Source organism: Hetaerina americana, unplaced genomic scaffold (assembly GCF_022747635.1).
Source record: "Hetaerina americana unplaced genomic scaffold, ioHetAmer1.1.p SCAF_3, whole genome shotgun sequence".
Classification (NCBI taxonomy): domain Eukaryota; kingdom Metazoa; phylum Arthropoda; class Insecta; order Odonata; family Calopterygidae; genus Hetaerina; species Hetaerina americana.
The window spans coordinates 48,845,960-48,865,739 of NW_027286874.1; the positions used below are offsets into that span (position 1 = coordinate 48,845,960).

Here is a 19,780-nt window from a genome sequence, read left to right on the forward strand (position 1 = left end):
CCCAAGGGTAATGGGAGGGAACCATGAGAATTCCCATCATCTTTAGGATGGGTGAGTAATGAGTTTGTTCAAATAACAAAAATAATGAATGAATACCAAAAAGTATGGTTTTCTGTTTATCCTGGAGGCCTCAAGTTTGCTTTCTCACTTTAAGATGCTAAAAATGACAAATTTTTTTGTCCTATGACAACACTGATATTTTGGAAAATGATTCTCTCATATTTCCTAGCATAAAATATAGAGATAGAGGCAGTTTGTTGAAATGTTACGTAGCCAGAATTGCTTTTAGGTTCCTAAAAGTCAGTGTAACATTTGGTTTACGAAGGAGAAATGTTTTTTTTACAATATAGGAATAAAATAAAGAATAAAGCAAACAAATGAAACCCATTTAATTTGAAATATGAAAATATTTATGAGCTAAGAATGGAATGAACACCATTGGATCTTATGTTATCACTTTAAAAAGTGCTAAGTATCACACTTGGTATTTCCATTTCATTTAAATGCTTGTGTGGAGTGTATAATATTATATTTTCTAAGTGGTCTAGTAGTAGGAGTTAGCTGACTTTGCCATACTTCAAGAATAATGCAAATTTACCTAAAAATTCTTTATTGTTCACCCATTTTTGTAAGCACATGGTTATTTACCCGCATTTGATTGCACATTTTTGAATTCACATTTTTACCCCATTTTTGCATTTTTTCCCCAAAATCTCTCTCCCATTGCATGAGATTCCCCAAATCTCTCTCCTCTCGTACGGACATTTACGTGTATTTTATGCATATGACATATAACAGACCCTCATCTTTCCTAGCCTGAGATACACATAACGGTAAGTTATCTTAATCAGTAAAGGTCTAATCAGAAAGGGAGGCAAAAGTCCGAAGTGTACCAGAAATTTTTTAAGGGGGCTACTCTCCCATAACTTTTACTTTCCATGAAGTGTGTTTGCTATTCTCTATAGGATTAAAAGAGAAATAAGGAGAAATGGTTTTCTCCCAATGTTTTATTATTAACTATTTTTGAGGGTAGAATTATTGGGTGAGCACTTCATAGCGGAACTGGAATTTTGAGACATCTAATCTAAATCCATGCCTAACCTCAAGGGACCGCTTATACAATCATTTTTTATCCCTATAGTATTAGTATTTATGGGAGGCGACTCAGTGCTAAGGTCATTTGCGCTAATAGGGATGGATGGGAAAGGAAGGGTGGAGAGAAAATAGTCAAGCAGATTAATGGTTAGTATGATTTGCTGATGATAATAAAGCTTTCATTTAAAGCACGATAGGTCTTATAAATGTCTCAAATAACGCTTATCGATCAGTTTTTGAAACACAAAGCTTGGTCTTAAATTGCTGAGGAGAATAAGAATTTTAGAAGAGTAATTAGCAAAGAAGGAATTAAATTAAGAAATCTGGACACTGGGGATAGTGGGAAGCCAATTCCAGCAAGTTTCGTATCCCCCGACGAATAGCGTCGTCGGCGGCGCCTATTTTAATTTTTGTGGACGGGAGTGGAGAGGACGATGACGCGGTGCGGTTTGCGCTTTGACGAAAGAGGAGGGGCGAGGGTAGGGGGCGTCGAGAGGAGAAGGGTTGGTGTGGGGAAAGGGGTAATCCCTGAGGGAGAGCGGCGGGAGAAGGAGATCGCGTTTCCGGATCCCATTTTAGGGAGCACCCCGGAGATTGCGCCAATAGGAGTCGACTGCGGTCCAAGGTTGAGGGGCAGGAGGGGAAAGGCTGTTGGTTCCCTTGATAGAGGAGTGAGAGTGCAAGCGAGGGATATGTGGGAAGCGGAGGGGAGGTGTGGTTTAGTAACGGGAGGAGAAGGGGCTTAAAGAGGGTGGGAAAAAGAGAGAGGGTGGTCGAGGAGAGAATGAAATGAAAGTAACATCGAAAGAAATGAGAATCACAAACGGAGAACAGTAGGACTCTGAGATAGTGCTAAGACAACATAATCTATCCTATTTTCGGCTGGAGGATAACGGTAACTTCTAACCGCACCGTTTTTCTTAAAATAGTCTCCAACTAGTCCATGATAGAGTGATCAACAATAGGGCTGATTTTTTATTTTGGGTGTTAATAAGATTTACGCTGGAAAATATTCTATGAACTATAAACAGCTACGTAGATGATCCTGAATACTATATGCTGGATATTTTAATGTTAAAAACATATGACTAAAAATTTAAATAAGTGAAATAAATATTAACTCATCATAATGTTTAAATCACGAACAAACCTATTAATTTCATCTTTATCTTGAACTTTCTAATTTAGAATAGTGCAGAACCAAGGACAAAGAATGAGCCACACCTTTGGGAATTGATGTAGACTTTTAAAGTTCTTTCAGGTCGTGTATATGTGAATGCTGCCAAAATTTTTCTCCGTCGCAACCTCACACAAAAATAGGGGTAGCACGTAATTTTTCTGGGATCTTTTGTTTCAAAAAGATTTCTCAGTTCAATCCAAAAATAATCAAAGGTCGGGCATAACGTTCTCTATGATATGATACATTATAAACAAATTGATATTGTATACACCTGGTTTGAGTTATTCTTTCTCTTGATCATCGTATATTAATAATCATTATTACGCACACAATAATTATGACAACGTAGAGGGATAAGTCGATAGAAAAGAAATTCAAATTATCGTCTCGTTCATGCAGGACATATTCTTCACCAATAGTATCTGTATTGTAGGATGAATTCAGTGGCCCAAACTGTTCATTATATTACGCATTAGCTTTTCAATTATTCCAAGTGATTACATTTTTTTTAATTCTCATAATTCATTATGCGAAAATAATATTTCATCCTATACTGATAGATTAACGAGTAATGCATACATGGTACACGTTGATATTGCGTCAGCGGTAGCTGCTGCAAGTTGAAACGGAAGAATGGTTATACGTGATAGGCTCGCTTATGGAAACGATTTAGGTAAAACGTTATGAGCAATAAGCTGTATTTATTGCAAATTTTGGTTACAGAAAAGTTGACCATGAGTTCGGGAATGACCACAATACTCACACCCGAACACCAAGACGCAGGGTAGCGAGTGAAATTCCCCTGTAGAATTACTTTGAACCAGAGACCAATAACATTGTCGGTGTTTGGGAGACCGGAGTCAGTGTTATAGTTAGAATAAAATCCATTCCCTCGCAACATAACCAAGACTTGTTAGGTGTCTTGGTATTTCTCATATGCACATTTTTGTAGATTTTATTAGGTGAAGCCAGGAAAACCTTCGGTGATTACCGTATTTTTAGGAATGAAATTCCTTGCGAAGCATCCTTTCCTTTACTTATTAGAATATTATCTTTTCACTAAGCCAACTGAGAACGATGTTACCGAAAGCTAAAAGTGTCTTGGGTGATAAATTTATGCACGGTAAGCCTCGAAGTGGAGGAATAGAAGAATAAGTACTTAAGCTGAGATGGAGAAAGATAGAAGAGCGAACCGCTCAAGTCAGGTATGGATGGTTGGAGACCGTCGCGAAAAAAGATAAATTGAGTGAAAAGGAATGGGAAAGAAGGAAGGGATGTGAGAATTCCAAAAAGATGCACTAGGGAATAGAGAGTGGAAATGCGTGAAGTTGACGAAGGAGGCAGCAGGGGAGAGGGTCAGGAAGTGGGTGTATTGAAGGGTGGAGGAGGGAAATTTCGAAGTGGGGGATGTACGCTAGAGGCTCGGGGAAAATTTTTCGGTCGCTGTGGTTGCGGAGGGTCATGGATGGTTTGTTGAGATTGCCTTGCACCAGCTCGTAGGACGGAGGGGAGAATTTGGACAAGGATGAAAGCGGGCGAGGGAGTTGACCGGGAAGAAAGAAGAAAACGGAATAGGTAAGAGATAAGAAACATTTTTGAGGCATGAGAGAATTTGAGCTTTTTTAAGCTGAAACTTTGGAAATAAGAAAAACTGACATTAGAAAAGGTAGGAGGTTGTGGGATAAGTAAATAGCACACCTGCCAATTCATTTCGGGATAGAGACCCGCGGAAGGGTCTGACCGCATTCTAATAAAGCTTCCTCAGTCTATTTGCTTCACTTCGAGTATTCATGAACCCTCAATATTTTTCAAAAGTACCGAGAATCAGCTTTATAGCATCTGACTCTTCCGCTGGCATTATTCGATGAATATTTTGGTCCACGTTTACTTCTTGACGGATAAAATTTCACACAGGAATATATCACATTCACAATAAAGTGCTGAGACAGGAAGTTCGTTTGTGATAATCCATAAGGTTTAAGAGGACCCATCTCTGGGAATTTTTTCAACAGTTATGGTATGGGTAAAAATAACCGTATTCAACAAATTGCATCCGTTATAGAAATATTTTAATTGGTAATAAATTTACCATAAACATTTGAAGACCTTACCGAGTTTTAAAAAAGGACCTCAATATATGAACAGACACACTGGTCAGAGCCTTTCAATACGCTACTTGCCTTTTAAATCGCCCTTATCATGTGAACGCCCTGTGCCACGGACGGCAGAAGAGCCCAAAAAAAACTAGTAAAAAAATTTCGGGCACATGATTACTCGCTGCGCTGCGGTTTCAACGCAAGGCTATGGAAGACAACCTTGAGCTAAGGCAGCACACCACTGTCAAGGGGAGGCGGGCATGGGTGGGTAAATACAGACAAAAGAGAGACGGAGCAAGGAAATGGGAAAAAAGAAAGGCCTGGAAAAGCAATGGGGAAGGGTAAAGGATATATAAGGCCGGGAAGGATTATATGCATGAGGGACAGCAGGGGACGCATCATTTGCGGATGTGACTGCCACCGATATTAAACCACACGTAGTAGTAAAATGATTAAGGAAACTTTTATGTGTAATTAAGAATTTGTATGGCAAGAATGAAGGCAATACTCGAATATGTGTTTGTATTAATCTCCAATTAACAACTAATGAGTAGTGGAAAACAAACAAAAAATTCCGAAACAAACATTTGGGTTTCACTTCGGGTCAAACAACGGATGAGCTACAAAACAAATACGAATGGATTTCGACGAGGTTCTGAGGTTGATTGAGAGTGGCGCAGAGTAACTAGATTCGAAAAATAAAGCATGGAGATGGAGAAAACAGAGGAAGGAATTTTCGAGGGATGGCGAACAAGAAGAATTGGAGACGAAACAATAAAATTGAAGTATCACCGCAAAGGTTTACGCTCCATCAGACAGAGTGGATATAACCTTCAGGTACACAGCCGCACGCAACCCTGTTTTTACTGCCTGTTACCTCCAGTAACCATCCCTCTACCACTGGACCTCATACCGCTTTTGTTAATTTCCTTGCTCCTCACACGCTTTCATTTTGTGAGGCAAGGAGTTGATTCAACATGTGAGGGCCTTAACAATGGCTCCGATCGATCCACGAATCATTAGTACACATTTATTTGGGAATTCATTGGTTACGGTGACGGTATCCAAACCAATGCCACCGCGAAGCAAGAATAGAAAATTATTTGGCATATTGATGATTAATTTCATACGGATTAATCGGCTGAACTCGAAGTTATTCATTATGGACGCCCAATATGCTGTCTTTTCAAAACAGATAGCGTATTATGAGAATGGCTCTCACTGGAGCAGCTGAACTGACGGTGCCAATTTTTTTTTTGTTTTAATTACCTTTTTTGTTACATCGACCATTTCTCTACTTTTAAGTGTTGCATGTAGGTCAGCCTGAGTTCAATGGACGAAATCTAAAGAGGAATAATGTTCAACTGATCAATATTTATCATAAGCTATGAGAATAAATTATGTATTCTTTGCCATAATGTTGCCATGCCATACATTGACTTACTAAGATATTATTGTACCAACTTAGATTACATTTTCTTTATATATGGCTAGAAAAGGTCTGTCTAAAATTACGCCTCAATAGCTATCAATGGTTATTATTTTTTTTCAAGTGATACACAAGGGACAAAATTCAAAGTATACTCATAGAAATAAATGTACAAAGCCATCAAGCCACATCAACTATTTTCCTCATAAAACAGGATTCTCAGTTTGCCGCTGTAGGAAATAAATGCTTCAATCATTGAGTCAAAGTATTACTCAGGTACTAAGGATCCTAAGGCCAACGAAAATTTATTTGAGAAATTTTATTGGAATAATTTAATTTAAAAAAATGACAGAATAAAATAATTATTTTATAGTTAAGTTATATTCGTTTTTTGGTGAAAGGAATTCATTTTATGTGTAATTTTTAAATGTATAGTATAGAAACTTTCCGAATGATTATTAAGAAATCAATGTACAATTAATGCGGAGAGCACTTATCAACATAATTAGTAGCATAATCCCGGGCAAGTCGAATGATTTTTACATTGTGAAATTTTTGCATTGGAACGTAATACAGGTTGTTCCTGTAGTTGTTCAGCATGTTATTCATATGCGTAGTAATGTAGTGCGGCGGTCTTTTAAGTCCAGAAAAATCAGCCAGTTTTTAAATTCGACAAAAAGTAACTATAAATAGAAAATAATAATGCTTGTATTGCATAAGTATTATTCGAATTCAATGTACAGACCAATGTCAAGTACATGTCAATTTTGTATTAGATGCGTTTCCTACACTAATACGATGAGATATTTCGGAATTCTAAGGATATTTGCAAAAAATCCCACTCTAATACATATAGAGCTTCCACATTGATGAAAGAGTATAGAGCTGCAAACAATGTCTCATGAATGTGTGATCTTGCGGACCAAGTCATTACATGCTCTCATTAACTCATTATAGTTTTTGATATGCTTACATTGAGCAACTACAAGCCTCGGGAGGAATGCGCTTATGTGAATCACACAATAAATGAGAATTTGAATGTCTTGACGATAAATGGATTGCAGCTCTTTCACAAGGATGAACGGGAATGGAGATGGTAGTGGAAAAAGGAACGAGAGCGAAGATATATTATTTATATATATTTATATATAGATATGTATATATATATATGTGTGTGTGTATATGTATATACATACATACATATATATATATATATATATATATATATATATATATATATATATATATATATATATATATATATATATATATATATATATATATCCAGTCGTTATCCATCACCAACGAATGATGATACACACTAAATCTTCAAGCGTGAGTCTTTCGGGTAGGAAGTAATATCTTGGAAAACTTTGCACATATTCTGGGAGAGTTAATCCTTCTACTGTATGTTGCACGCCAATTCAATCCGTATACAAATGAGTTTCTTTCTTAAACTGACCATTAAAAATTTTGCACGGTTTTTACCAAAGTAAATTCATAAAATTGTATGGTAGCATATAGTCTTCATCCACTGGTGACCTAGTGAGCAACTTACCATGGAACTAGATAGTACTTGTTAGAATTTAAAGCGACAGTTTAATTATGCGGCAATTTTGTACATTTACGTTAATGGAAAGAACCATTAATGAATTTACTTTATTATTCGCGGCAAATTTAGATAGTTTTCTGCAGGATAAAAACGAGAGTTTGAGTACAACTATTGTACTTGCTGTAATTGTGCCTCGGTTTAAGAAATGGTCGTGATTGTCTAGTCCGTGTCGTCAATACAGAATATCTCGTCGAATAGATGGCTATTCTTGAAAAAAATCTATTTTAAATAGACGAATTATACTCTTATTAGTCCTGGCAGGATACACAGGTCAAAATAGGAGGAACTCACTAGATTCAAAATAGAAATCACTATTCATCTCTGACTTAGGACAAAAAACAAATTCGGAAGCGTGAATCAGAGGTTGGTTGCTACCGGTGAGGACTGATGCCTAGGATTCCTGATCCGGATACTAGTACCGAAATACCAGTGCCTAGTTCTCTTCCTCTGAGTACTATTAATCGAGCTTACACTTCAACTGGGTTTGCGCCATAACAACTAAAATCCTGATGAGTTATATCTCATGAAAACATATGACTTTCAGCGATCTTCAGCTGAAAGTCTCTGCCGACTTCCGACTCGATTGCCCTAGTTTCTTAACTTAGGTATCAACTTCTGGTATGGATTAAAGAAGAATTTGAGAATTATGAACACACAAGATAGAGACGAAATGACTGCACATTTAGAATTCAACTTAAAATAAGCATTTTCCAATGGTCACCTCCTCGATTCCTCGGAGGAAGCTGGCACTCCAAAGATGGCTAGCGACCTCAAGACGGAGATCTTGGAATTTTAACTCGTAATAGAATGTCTACTGGTTCGATCCATTTAGGGGCTCCTCCGGCGGAGTTCTTGCAGATCATCAGAGAGGAATACAGAGGCAGGGTGGACGAAGAATCACGTTGACAGGAAGGTATGAGAAGGCTTGCGGGCACCAGCATAATGCTATGTTCTGGTCTATGACAAGGACTTATCTCGTTACCCAAATTCCTTCACTGACACACGATCAGCCTACTTCTCCCTATATTCGACCCCAAATGCCATGTTATACTTCCAACGCTTCTTAACTGGCCAGCACAGGCAATACAAGTGAGAAATCCCTTCCGACAATTCTGCGACGTCTGCGGGTTTTCCAGGAAATATGAAGTCGCTCGAGCTTGACTCCGAAAATGGTAAAACGGTCTCCTAAAACCCAGAAAGGCATAGGGAATGCGAACGGAAATGAAGTGAGTTATAATGCGAGACCTTAATGTGATACCTGCTCTTGTGAAAGGGCCTCTCTCTTAAAAACAATAAACATTAATCGAATACAGAAAACTTTGATTTACTCACAGTCATTACAAAGTAATTAATAAATCCGTACTTGATACGTAATCACAAAAAAATGAACGGATTGGATGGCATCAACTGAATGTCTGTAGTAAATATTTGTAAGTGAGAAAATAAATATGAGAATTGACGCATTCGCTCAGTGAAAAAACCCACGTAGATAGTAATGTTATTGGGAATAGAGTATTAAACGTGTGCAGGAAAATTGAAAAATAGCATAATACGAATGGAAATGTTTGACTTTTTAGTTTCAAATTACTGTAGCGGATACATGAGATACAATCGAACGACTTAAAGAGAAAACTATTTAGTTTCATATTCTGAGAAGATGAGCTCATCTTTTTCCAAATAAATGGCGGTTACCACGAAACCATTTACTATAAATTACGGATACTTCATAATGGATAACACGAAATGTTCAATAAATGGCTAAAATGACACGCTCACTAAATGACTACAATGAAATGCTCTATGTGTGATTAGAACGAAAATCGACCCTCCAGTCTGCACCAAACTACTCGTATATTGAAGCTCCTCGAATTCCTAGGTTGACATTTCGAAAGGAAGATGGTAAGACCGAGTAAAAAAATATACACAGAGATTGCTGCTTACATTCTACAATATATCGAAACAAATCATTAAGCATCTAAAAAAATAAAAAAAAATTCGGCTACTTCAGCGAAGAATGGCATTTTCTTTAACTGACATCACCGATCATTTCAATTCTAATCGATTCAGATTTTAACAAAGGTGGTCGTTAAAAATGAACGGCATGACGAATGTTATCACTGAAATAATAATTCTAATTTAAAATTGGACTCGAGGATAATTCAGGGTCGTAACTCGGATTTCGAAACAATTATCTTGACCTCAATATTTATAAAAGGCAGTCATTCAGTCACTATATACGGACATCAAAGATTTCGCCACGCATTAATACATAATGCAATATGAATAATAATATTGCGATCAAAACATAGCTTCAAATCCCAGAAGATATTTTGAACTAACTCAGGTCTTGTTTTAGATCTCTCTAGAGTCATACATCTCGTTTCAGAGGTTGAAGAGAACTCCATTTACGTAATGGCCGAGTCGAGGCAGTATTATGTACCAGCAGATTTTATAAGCAAATTCAAATGATTGATGACGAAGGCCTGAAACAGCTAAAAAGAATTACCTCTCAAGGATATTCGGTATAGGCCATATACCTCCGTTATAACATGATGCAAATAAGTGGGTTTCATAAAAGTCGACTTTTATTCGACACGAACTTCAGAACGACATGAATGGCGTGGAAAATGGCATATCTGTTCGACGAAGGCTTAACAATGAAATATGTGAAGACGCTCTATTTTTATATCAAGTTGCTTAATCACCTCCCCCTTTAATGCATTAATTTCGCTCTCGATAATGGAGGGGCTGAATGTCGCAGCACCACAGGAGGGAGTACGTTATCATCATCCGCAGCATGGAGTCAACATCTGTGAAACCGTGCCAGTAACAATTACTCGTACAGTAACAATATCAAATTTATTTTTTTGCGTCTTGATGAAAATATTTCTTATGGAATTTTAAATATTTTACTCTATGTACCATATCAGAACTTCAGGCCAAAAACTAAAAGAGAATAATGCTTTAGTTGCTTTTAGTTTTAGAACTGAGAATTTGATGACTCGTGTTTTTTAAATTCACGCGTTGGAATCACCACGTTATAGGCCAGCATTGACTTATCACGCACAGAAATATGCCTACGACCTCTGCATCAACTAGATCGCTTTTTTTCTGCTGATGGCAGAAGCAACCCTGCCACATCATTTGTCTTCTTTCTCTTCTCAGAAAAGACTATTAGGACCTCGCGTACAACCGTTACAATGCAGTACTTCATTAACTTCCGAGTCTCGAGAGGGCTTTAAGAGTAATTGAAATTAGATAAGAAAGTCTTCGGACGTGGAACTCCCTGTCATGCGAACTGAGATCTTAAATGATGATCCCAATTTACAGCCATTAGACTTTCATAGACTATACCATAAGTAACCTTTTATGCAATTTATGGGGATCTAGACACGTTAAAGAAGGAAAGAAGGATGTATACGCAAAATTAGCACTATATTTTTAAACTTTAGATAGAAATTTCAATTTTCCACCCGTACGGCATGGTGGGATCTGAACACTCTATCCCTGTTGAATCAACTTCCGGATGGAAGGCTCGCTGGTGCTTACCCTCAGAGAAGTACAAATGCAAAATTATCCAGCCGGCCTAGTTTTAATCATATACTCGTACAATAGTGTTTTAAAATGTGATGAATGAAATCATTTTTTAATATTTCATATGATTTATTTAAGTTTTATTATTCATCTTAATCCCTCCCCGGACTACAACCTTGACGTGGTGGAAGGGCTTGTGCATTCCGATGACCCCTAGAGCTGTGCTGGCGGGAGTAATAAAAATTGCTCCTGGTAGGGTCACCCATGCCAGATAAGTCGAAGGTTAGGAGCCAGACGAAAGGTAGTCCACGCAGCGTCTGTTCCTCAGTGAGGCGGCTGCAATGGCGTCTGACCCCAGTGGGGCGGCCAGTAAGTGATGGTGTCACGTTAAAAACACTATTGAGGAAGGCAACGGGAAACCACCTCAATTATCATTCCCAAGAAAAATATGATGGACTATAGAGATTCATCTTAATACGCGTATTAGTATTTCATATATCATCCTTGCGTATTTCAATTTGAAGTTGTCCTAAAACACTTTCTAACAAACCTCCACAATAATTTGTGAAACTTTTGGAATTGATGATATATTTATGACTGTTCCACACTATTTTTAACTACAACCCATGCCTTTGGTACACAAAACCGAACAAAGACTGTGCCGTTATTAATCTTTCAATCTTTCCGCAAGCCAGTTTAAGATGTGCAGTCTCATTCCCTACTTCATGAGGCCGACCTAGCCTAAGCCCTGTTCATTGATCCGAGTCTTCCTCCAGCAGTAGCTATGTCTTTGTTTTGTTATTTTTTATATTCTTGAACTTACACTTTTTATTTAGTTTTCCCACTGTTTACTGAAATATTTTCAATAGCTATCAAACTCTACCTTCCGAAAAGTACTTTAAACCTCTTTTTTTAAAGTAATAATAATCGGTCATTACAGCAATTCTTACATAACTCTTATTCTTACTTTCATTTGTCAAATTCTTCAAAAAACTAATAATCTATTCATGTAAATTTTCACCCTTTTTTGAGGAAATAGTTATTGAATCCTGCTACACTCCTCTTTCACTGCCGATATTGCAGTATTTCTAATTGCATATATGTCTAATGGACTGGAATGGACCATCGGATTTTGATTTGCACCCTGACGGCTAATGTGAATTCAACCTCAATTTCACGAAAACATTCTTAACAGCTGTAGGCAGTGAAAGGATGAAATCTAACCAAGTATCTTCTTAATAATGGGGATAAATATAATTTGGCGATATAGTAAATTGATGTCTAATCGATTTTGGCTATCGTATTAATAACTCATGCCATTGTGCTTTTATCGATAAAAAGTACTACAGATAATATTTTTAAAAGACTGTGGCCATACAGTTTTTTAACATTAACATATGAAATTGATGCATCCGAAGTTCAATAAAATATTGTATCTGATTGTGAAAATTTAAATAAATAGTTATCAGTTGGTTTTTATCAGAGCGAGTTTTCTTAATTCACGTGTTTCTTCGTCAACTTACATAATTTTATGCAATAAATGTTTTCTAAATTCGAATAAAAATAATAATATCTATAAATAGTTAAGGTAGGTAACAAGACTTCCGCAATCAACGTTCCATAAATATGTCAAAATGTTTTTTGTGGAATCACAACATGAAAAGTATCTACTACAATTGATGCAACCTCAATAATTGCAGACAGTGAAGATACAAAAAAAACAACGGGATGTACGGTGGTTCGATTAAAAATAATACCACAAATATTTGCTCTTCGAAAACTTAATGAGAGACAAAAACATACGCAAAATTAATTACGTCTATGAAAATCCCCCGCCAATTATGCATTATTCATTCGAAGAAGGAGAAAGATAAAAGAATGGCACTGTCAAGGCTCAAGAGGGCGGATTACTCGAGACCTTGATAGTGAAGACAACTTTAAACTTGGCAGCGTGACCAAATAATGCTTGTGACATTTCTCCATATTAGGGAAACGATGGGCAGCACATTGGATCGGTACCGGACATGCACTGATCTGCAACGTGTGACGTATTTCCTCCTGGAGAAACTTGTGACGTCACACCCAGGGCGGGTTCCTCTCGCCTTGGCGCACCAGCCAGCTCGCCGTGAGCGACGGCGGTGGGTTTTCGTGCCGGCGGGCACCCGCTCGCTCACCGGGGCATCTTGCGCCGGCCAACGCACGCACGCGGTGGATCACGTAGGTCGCTGGGGGGAGGGGCGTGGAGCCGGTTTGATGCTGCCTGCCACGGAACGACTGCACTGGGCCACGCGCTCAACTAAAAGAGGTAGGCCTCAGCTTACCGCAGTCATACACGACAGAAAATACTGCGCTCGTGAAAATTTAGCTGCAAGGCTCACAGGTAAGTGTCACTCATGTCAAAAATGACGACCAATTCCACTAGCCGCTTAATGTTTGGGAAATGAAATTTAAAAACAATAAAAGTTCAAATCTGACGAAAATGGTGTGAACGTAGAACCAATGATTGATTTATGTAGGTTAGGAAATCTCAGTGTTATGGTATGGAATAGATTTTACTGGGTTTTAAGTTTCGTTCTTCGAAGGTGAAACTGAAATAAGGATTATAAAATGGAAGTACAGGAGAAGTTGAATGCTTCCACGTTGATGGTCACCCTTTCTGAGGATGTACCACAGCTAGATATGAATCCGGATATTTGATAATAATATTAATCGCAGATGACGGGAATTATTTATGAAACTTGCTCAAATTTTAGAAATATTGCTGCTTGTCATTTTGTACTCGGCATATTTCTATCAGGTGCAAATAAACCAGTGAAATAATTTCCAATTTTCAGTTAAATAATTTTCAGAAATAACAATCACATATTTAACTCTATAATTATATCCAGTGCATCTTGAAACATATTTCGAAATGTAATATCACAAACGGTGATACGAAATTAAATATTAGCTCAATGATATTATAACCCTATGCTTTCATTATAAAAGGTCATTTTTCATTAAAACTAATTCAAATCGTCACGATGGTGATAAAAAATTAACTATGGGCGAGTCCCCAAAACGTTATTGATATTCAATGTTAAGCTGAATATAAAAGAAAAAAATGTTGAACACTTTGTAATTCTTGATATTTATCAATAAATAGGATTAAAAAAAAATCAATGCAGTTTTATAAAAGCCTGGCTTTTTGCACAGCCCATGGGTACGATTTTGGAGATTTCACTCTTCATTGTGAAATTCTCACGCCTTACCAACTAGGTAGGCTGTAGAGCAATATATGACCTCATAAAAACGAATTGCTTCCTAGGAGGTCAAAAACTTCATCTGATGTCTAGGCAACCTCTCAACTTTAGATATAGCTAAGTCTCCACGCGAAAATGAATTCCAAACAACAAATCCTCGACAAAGAAGTGATAACCTCGCGAACGAGAAAATTTATAAGGACTACTACCCCAATGTTTCGTCACAGCGTATATATGAAGAGGATTAAGAGGTGATTCTCAAGGCATGGTGCGTTGGAATCAAATGGTTTCAATTCCTCTTATGGTAGCGTCCTTGAGCCAAATGAAACGCACCACCTCAGCTTTACACAGAAACTGCTGCGCAAAGAACTTCGAATTATTATCTTTCCCTAATTTTCTCTTATTCTGGCAGGGGAAAAATTCCCCCTGGTGGTATTATAATTTATCTCATTCTGTAGAAATTTACATCCAGCATAGCCTTATTTCAACTTCTGTTTGGAGTATGATATTTTCTAATGGTAGAACGAGATAAATCGACTATTCCACACATTTTAGCATTTGCAATTAGCTTCCTATGAGCGACTTCTACATATTACACGAGTATCTAATTAAATAATAAGAACTACTACAATATGAAATAATCTAAGTTAGGTGTATTTTTTACGTCATATCTTTCCTTGGCACGAGAAGAAAGAATTAAAAAAACAAGCATTACAACACCTTCCATTCATGTACTAAATTCATCATGAACCACTTGACGCATACAAATATATAGTAATCTGAATGAAAATAAGTCATTTGATATGTAAAATGGAAATCAATTAGTAATTTACCGTATTAATCTTGTATCGGCCTCCCTCGAATGACAAATATTTCACAATTATAACATCAAAAGCATTTGGGTAAAATCCATTTCAACGCAACAATTTCAGGCGAATGATTTTTACACTCTGAAATTGTTGCATTGAAATGCATAATAGCGGATGACTTCGTTAAAAGTTACCGCGGCGGCGATTCCCGCAGTTTCTTCTGAAAATCCATTTAGCTACCGCGAGCAGATAATGCCGAGGAAGAGGTTTTATTAATTTTGAGATACATTAAGCTCTATCGGTTACAAAACCTCAGAGACATATAGAAAGTGAGATTCATCGGCTGACACAATGGATGCACAATGGGAGCGTCGGAGCGGGAAAAACGGGGGAGGAAGTGCTGTGCAGATTAAACAGTTAACAATGGGGCAGCGAGAGATAACCCTATGTAGCTGAACTGTCGTCTGAATCTCAAATAGCAGAGACTGGTATGAATGCGTAAACCTTCCGCCTGACCTACTTGTCCGATCACTGCGCACCATTCCGTCAGTTTACTGTTACAAGTATAGTTCCCACACAGATCTCTCAAAAAGAGATTTCGGATACGGCCGTGGAGCGTCGAAATAGAGTCTACGCAGAACGGTAAGAGACAACATGAAGCGGCTACCAGTCACGACAAGCAGGAGAATAGGTTTAACCTAACTAATTTCAAGGTAAAAATATTTCTTTCATTGAGTCCAACTATCTCGATCAATCCCAACGATCTCTAATATTGAATGTAATTATTAATAAATTGTATATATTTAATTTATAATTCCAAGCAACACCTGAATGTCACCTGTTTCTGGAAGACTACATTCGGCTGGCATAATATTCCCAATAGACGAAAATACCGGAGTTACCAAAACCCGAAATGTTTAACTCAAAGGATATGAGCTCATATCCTTTGAGTTAAACATTTCGCACAAGAAAAACTCCAAATGGAATTGACCGATGATTATCTGTCAGCATAAATCAAATAGTAATAACTTTAAGTAATAGTGATAACTTTAATCACTTAATGTTAGTCATAATGTTGTGGGTTATTTTAGACGCATTGAAGATGCTAGAAAAATACCTAGTGCTCCCATCAGATTCATCAATACAAACTAACCATAAGATTGAACCATTTTTACGCCAAAAATATTACTTGGAGATTTAAAATTGGTAGAAAATATGGTTTTACATCGGACGTATGTTAGACAAACAGAAACATACTTGGATTTTGGTTAAATTACTTCTAGCAAAGCAGAATTACGTAAAAAATAATGTATTTTTGATATATATGATACTTAGCTCCAGCGCGGGATAGCCAATCCGGAAATTCCCATAAATAAACAGTACTGACCCAATACCCTTCGAATGGAGCTATAATGAACGCGGTAAACGGGTCGAGGAACATCAAAGGCCTCTGATAAGTGATGCATCACGCCCGCTTCTCTCGGAACATCCGAGGGTTGCAGACGCTTCATTCGCTCAAGTGCCTCGTTTGCTCATTCTTCCGTCATGAGCTCAGACAGGAAAGAAATATTGACGAGTTTACGGACATTTTCAAGACAAAAAAACGAGACATAAGACTCGAGCATATATTCGCTGCGGGCATCTTGAAATAGAATTCTAGACAGCTGTTTATTCAAAGAGTGCATTCTTTAGACTCAAGAAGATAAAAATTATATAAGCTTTACTAGGTCTCTGAAGTTCGCTAACGGGTCTTTTTGAGAAGTAGTAAGATTGGACGTGATGACGCCACCACGAGGACCAATGGCGTCGCCGAGCAACCCACTAACTGATCCGTTTCGGTCACGTTATACATATGCATATGGTAGCCGTAAATTAGCTCGTTCTCTGGTTTAGTCGGCGTTCGGAGAACTGCCGAAAATGTTTTGAATGCAGCTAGCGTAGGGGGTAGCTAGGAAAAATACATGCTTTTCAATGCGTTATTGTGAATAGGTGGAGCATAGTATAAAAATTGCAGGAAAAAGTACTCAAGGAATTATACTCGTGAACGGTTCCGTTTGAGACCTAATCCCACTTATCGCCTGGGGTTTGGCATTTAAATGTGTATAATCAAGAGTAGAAGATCTATGGCACCGGAAAATCTAGAGATAATTGAGCCGTCGGAGTCGCGTTAGCTAAGAAGCACTTACACATTGATATTTACAAGGTGAACAGTTTACATCCTTGAGTGAAATTCGACGAAAATTTCAAAGGATTTAGATATTATAGTAACTCATCAATAGCAACCACCAATGGGAAAAATGAATTCTATGGACGGCGATAGGTGTGCATTTACTGAAAATGGAACTTACTGAATGATAAGGATAAGATAATAATAATGATAGGGCATATCAAATGGTAAATAAACTATTCTAATGAATGTATTGTTACATTCGATAAATGGATGAGACAGAAGTGAGATATTGGTCATATAAGGTAAATGGGAGTAGTAGTAATTTTTAAAACAATGGATGGACATTAAGTTTTGAAGTCCTAGTAACTATCCAGCAGGGGTACCGCAAGTAGAATATTTTTCATTGTAGAATATTACTTTGAGAACGTGTTCGGCTATCCCATTTTTTCTTTAACTTTATTTTCTCCTTTAATTATTCTAATATATTGAAATTTTCTACCATTCTATCCATCGGCAATCAGGTTTCCATCTTCCGACACATCCTTTAACATACCACTACCTCTCGATATTTCCCCCATTTACCATTCCTGCCATCTCGGTACTTCATTTGCAAAGTTCCTCGGTTCTGTCGCCAATAATATAATATGTGCGTATTCTTTACACTTTAAATAATTTCTCTAGCCTTTTTCAATTCCACATATGACTGAATCCCGTAGATCCTCCTTAAATTGAACATTGAGTTATCACCCTAGAGTACTACATCCCATTCAATTTTGAGTTACACCTTACTTATAAACTCAGTTTAGGATCCCAATAGTTAATAATGCAAGTATAGATCTTCGATACCGAAATTACTTTCCAAATATTATTATTTTCCTTATCCATTTTGAAACTTTTTCAGATAAGGGAGAACTTGCTCTAACCGCGTGCATCTAATTATAAAAATTCTCTCACTTTTATATTCCTTCAAAATATTATTTACTTCGCTTAGTTTTTGCGAGTCTTCGTTCGATATATTTATAATTAATCGATAATTCATTACCTTGACAGAAATACAAGCCATTTTCAATTTAATTATTTACTTGTATCACCAAATTATATTTTTGTGATTAAAAAATGAACATTGTATGCCAGATGGTGGCGGGGTAAGTCAGTATATATCACTGTAAATTGACACCCATTTCCACCACACGAGAAATATTGGGAACTAATATTTTCTTTTAATACTAACTAATATTAAGAAGATGAATAATGTGAACGGTTTATGGTACTTAGGATTAAAAAAATATACTACGAAGCTGTATCACAGAAAATGAACTTTTATTTATTACCAGTATTAGCCAGTTTCCGAATCCTTCCAACAGCGTCTGTGTATAGTCTCTGAATCTGAAAACTGATTGAAATGTATTTTCTTGTCCTATTCTATATTTATGATACATGCCGAGATGAAACCACTGGGCGTGGAGTAATAAAAGCACAATTGATACAAAATTTAAAATGAGGCTCAGGCAAAAATTAAGTTGTGGTACTATTCTTTGGAAATATCAATTAACAGAATTGAAAAAAAACATTGATTTAACCGAAATTTTGGGAAATACAAAACTTTGGGGAAACAATCGAATTATTACGTTAACGAGAGGCTATGCTTTTAATTAGTCAGTATTTGTCTAGAAAACACCTCCCGAAAATAAGGAAAAATAAAGATCCAATTCTTGAATTCAAAGGCCCAAAAGATGCCTCCTCGCCTTGTTAAAAATTACTTAGAATTAACGCGTAAAGCGTCAGAAATTAGAAAATCAAAGCTAGCAGCGTGTCCATTCAAGAAAGTATCATGCCTAAAATCCACTAGGAACAGAAAATGTACGAATTTCTTAACCAATCTGTCTCCACAGAGTGATGGAAGTAAATCGGTTATGAATCATCTTTTTTTTCATAATTTCAAACTAGGCTGACATGAGTATAAAATATTCTGGCTCTAATGCAGATCTAATGGATTCCCATCCCAATTGATGGGGAATGGGATTCCATGCATATCTACCAGCGAAGAAATTTTGAAAAAGTGACGTAATAAGGGAAAAGTAAGTCTCTATCTTTAGAGCTCGTTATCCACTTAAGCGACACATTAAGTTATCTGCCTCATTTTTTTCAAATATTACGATAACAAATCTCTTGAGCTCCTAGGTGACATCATATCGCACGGGCTTTTACTCGCGGCATTCTACTGTGAACAGTTTACTTCTTTTAGGGTGTCCAAAGCAAGATCAAACTTAACTGGCAACTAATCTTCAGCACTCCTACCTTGCTATTCACCCCTAATACAGTAAAGAAATGTTATGTGGATATTTGGAATATTTTCCTTTTACAACTCAGAGTTCCTCAGCCGGCGAATCTCTGAATCTCCTGAAATCTCGAGAAACTAAGTAGTTCAGGGTAAGGAGTTTCGTGAGTTGAGAAAAGTTATTATGCGTCCCGCGGACTTTAAATACTTGAGGAACTTTGACGCGACAATCAATCAAGCATGTAAAAGTGTACAGTGAAGAACAAGTAATGAAGTAAGGAAAATAAGGCTCTGATTACACGTTTCATTATATACTCATAGAAGTGAGCAGCATT

The 19,780-nt window shown here is 37.1% G+C and overlaps 1 protein-coding gene across 8 annotated transcripts in view; it reads right to left on the bottom strand.

The window, feature by feature from the left end:
* The window catches only part of sls (sallimus), a 249,950-nt gene that overhangs the window by 214,234 nt on the left and 15,936 nt on the right, over positions 1 to 19,780 (bottom strand). The window lies entirely within an intron of this gene.